Here is a 4,053-nt window from a genome sequence, read left to right on the forward strand (position 1 = left end):
AATATACTTTCTTCTCGAGTGCACATGGAACATTCTCCAAGATAGATCATATACTGGGTCACAAAACAGCCCTTCATAAGTTTACAAGAATTGAAATTATACCATGCATACTTTCAGACCACAATGCTATGAAGCTTGAAATCAACCACAGGAAAAAGTCTGGAAAACCTCCAAAAGCATGGAGGTTAAAGAACACCCTACTAACGAATGAGTGGGTCAACCAGGCAATTAGAGAAGAAATTAAAAAATATATGGAAACAAACGAAAATGAAAATACAACAATCCAAACGCTTTGGGACGCAGCAAAGGCAGTCCTGAGAGGAAAATACATTGCAATCCAGGCCTATCTCAAGAAACAAGAAAAATCCCAAATACAAAATCTAACAGCACACCTAAAGGAAATAGAAGCAGAACAGCAAAGGCAGCCTAAACCCAGCAGAAGAAGAGAAATAATAAAGATCAGAGCAGAAATAAACCATATAGAATCTAAAAAAAACTGTAGAGCAGATCAACGAAACCAAGAGTTGGTTTTTTGAAAAAATAAACAAAATTGACAAACCTCTAGCCAGGCTTCTCAAAAAGAAAAGGGAGATGACCCAAATAGATAAAATCATGAATGAAAATGGAATTATTACAACCAATCCCTCAGAGATACAAACAATTATCAGGGAATACTGTGAAAAATTATATGCCAACAAATTGGACAACCTGGAAGAAATGGACAAATTCCTAAACACCCACACTCTTCCAAAACTCAATCAGGAGGAAATAGAAGGCTTGAACAGACCCATAACCAGCGAAGAAATTGAATCGGTTATCAAAAACCTCCCAACAAATAAGAGTCCAGGACCAGATGGCTTCCCAAGGGAGTTCTACCAGACGTTTAAAGCAGAGATAATACCTATCCTTCTCAAGCTATTCCAAGAAATAGAAAGGGAAGGAAAACTTCCAGACTCATTCTATGAAGCCAGTATTACTTTGATTCCTAAACCAGACAGAGACCCAGTAAAAAAAGAGAACTACAGGCCAATATCTCTGATGAATATGGATGCAAAAATTCTCAACAAGATACTAGCAAATCTGATTCAACAGCATATAAAAAGAATTATTCACCATGATCAAGTGGGATTCATTCCTGGGATGCAGGGCTGGTTCAACATTCGCAAATCGATCAACGTGATACATCACATTAACAAAAAAAAAAGAGAAGAACCATATGATCCTGTCAATCGATGCAGAAAAGGCCTTTGACAAAATCCAGCACCCTTTCTTAATAAAAACCCTTGAGAAAGTCGGGATAGAAGGAACATACTTAAAGATCATAAAAGCCATTTATGAAAAGCCCACAGCTAACATCATCCTCAACGGGGAAAAACTGAGAGCTTTTTCCCTGACATCAGGAACACGACAGGGATGCCCACTCTCACCGCTGTTGTTTAACATAGTGCTGGAAGTTCTAGCATCAGCAATCAGACAACAAAAGGAAATCAAAGGCATCAAAATTGGCAAAGATAAAAAAAACCAATAGAACAGATCATTGAAACCAGGAACTGGTTCTTTGGAAAGATCAACAAAATAGATAAACCTCTAGCCAGACTCGTAAAAAAAAAAAAAAAAAAAAAAAGGCCCCAATAAAATAATAAATGAAAGAGGAGAAATAACAACCAACAGCACAGAAATACAAACAGTTGTAAGAGAATAATTTATTATGAAATCTATATGCCAACAAATTAGACAACCTAGAAGAAATGGAAAAATTCCTAGACATATAACCTACCAAAACTGGAGTGGGAAGAAATAAAAAAATTTTGAACAGACTGTTTACCAGCAAAGAGATTAAATCAGTAATCAAAAACTGCCAACAAACAAAAAGTCTAGGACCAGATGGCTTCACAGGCTAATTCTACCAAACACCAAAAGAAGAGTTAATACTTATTCTTCTCAAACTATTCAAAAAAAAAAAAATAGGAAAACTTCTAAATTCATTCTATGAGGTCAGTATCACTTTGGTACCAAAACCAGCTAAAGACATTACAGAAAAAGAGAACTACAGGCCAATATCTCTGATGAACATAGATGAAAAAAATCCTTAGCAGAGTGTTGGCAAACCAAATCCAACAGTACATTAAGAAAATCATTCACCACAGTCAATTGGCATTTATTCGTGGGATGCAGGTATGGTTCAGTATTTGCAAGTCAATCAACATTTTACCTCCCCTCAGTAAGAGAAAGGATAAAAACCATATGATTTTTTCAGTAGATGCAGATAAAGCATTTGACAGAGTACAATATCCATTTACGATAAAAGCCCTCAACAAAGTAGGTTTACAGGGAACATACCTCAACATAATAAATGCCATATATGAAAAACCTACAGTGAACATCATACTGAAGGAGGAAAACTGAAAGCTTTCCCACTAGGGTCAGGAGCAAGACAAGGATATCCTCTCTCACCACTTTTATTCATCGTAGTACGGGAAGTCCTAGCCACAGCAATTAGAAAGCAAAACAAAATAAAAGGCATCAGAATCAGTAAGGAAGAAGTAGAATTTTACTATTTGCAGATGACCTAATATTGTCATCAGTAGGATGACAGTAGGATTTTGAGGATACAAAATCAATGTCCAGAAATCTGTTACTTTACTATACACTAATAATGAAGCAGCAAAGGAGAAATTAAGAAAACAATCCCATTTACAATTGCCCCCAAATAATAAGATACCTGGAAATAAGCCTAATCAAAGAAAGAGGTGTTAGTCCTGTACTATGAAAACTGATGAAAGAAATTGAAGATAACACAAAAAAATGGAGACATTTCATGCTCATGGATTGGAAGAACAAATATTGTTAAAATGTTTAAACTAGCCAAAGCAATCTACAGATTTAATGCAATTTCTATCAAAATACCGACATCATTTTTCACAGAACTAGAACAAACCTAAAATATGTATGGAATCACAAGACTCTGAATAGCCAAAGCAATTGTGAAAAAGAAAAGCAAAGCTGGAGGTATCACAATTCCTGACTCAAAGTTATATTACAAAGCCATAGTAATTAAAACAGCATGGTACTGTCACAAAAATAGGCATATAGATCAGTGGAAAACAATAGAAAACCCATAAATAAACCCACACTTCTATGATCAGTTAATCTTCAACAAAGCAGGAAAAGAATATCCAATGGGAAAAAGACTCTCCTCAATGAATGCTGTTGGGAAAACTGGTCAGCTACATTCAAAAAATGAAACTGGATCACTTTCTTACACTATACAAAAAAATAAATTCAAAATGGTTTAAAGACCTAGATATGAGACCTGAAACCGTAAATATCCTAGAAGAGAGCAAAGGCAGAAGTGTCTAACATCTGCCTGCACAACATTTCTAGATATGTTTCCTGAGACAAGGGAAATAAAAGCAAAAATAAACTATTAGGACTATATCAAAATAAAAAGCTTCTGCATAGTGAAAGTAACAATCAAGGAAACTAAAAGGCAACCTATGGAATGGGAGAAGTTATTTGCAAATGACACATGTGATAAAGGGTTAGCGTCTGAGACCATTTTTGTTAAAAATAATTTTTTTTAACGTTTATTCAGTTTTGAGAGACAGACAGGGTGAGAAGGGGAGGGGCAAAGAGAGGGGAGACACAGAATCCAAAGCAGGCTCCAGGCTCCGAGCTGTCAGCGCAGAGCCCGACTTGGGGCTTAAACTCATGAACCGCAAGATCATGACCTGAGCCAAAGTCAGCCACTTACCTGACTGAGCCACCCAGGCGCCCCTAAGACCATTTTTGATACTAAGTATTCCACTTAGTAGTAATTGTGGAAGAAAGAAAGACAAATAAAATATGATTATTCAACACAAAGCATAGAAGCACAAAACTTATGGAAAAGTATGATAAAATGAAAGCACAAAGTGATTAAAATACATCTAAAGGAGCAGAAATAGAAATGTATGAATTTTGCCCATTTGGAGACTTTGAGATTGAGAAAGAACAAACCCTACCTATATGTTGCTTCAAAGAGAAACACCTAAAATGTAATGACACAGGTTG

The sequence above is a fragment of the Panthera tigris genome, chromosome D4 (assembly GCF_018350195.1).
Source record: "Panthera tigris isolate Pti1 chromosome D4, P.tigris_Pti1_mat1.1, whole genome shotgun sequence".
Classification (NCBI taxonomy): Eukaryota; Metazoa; Chordata; class Mammalia; order Carnivora; family Felidae; genus Panthera; species Panthera tigris.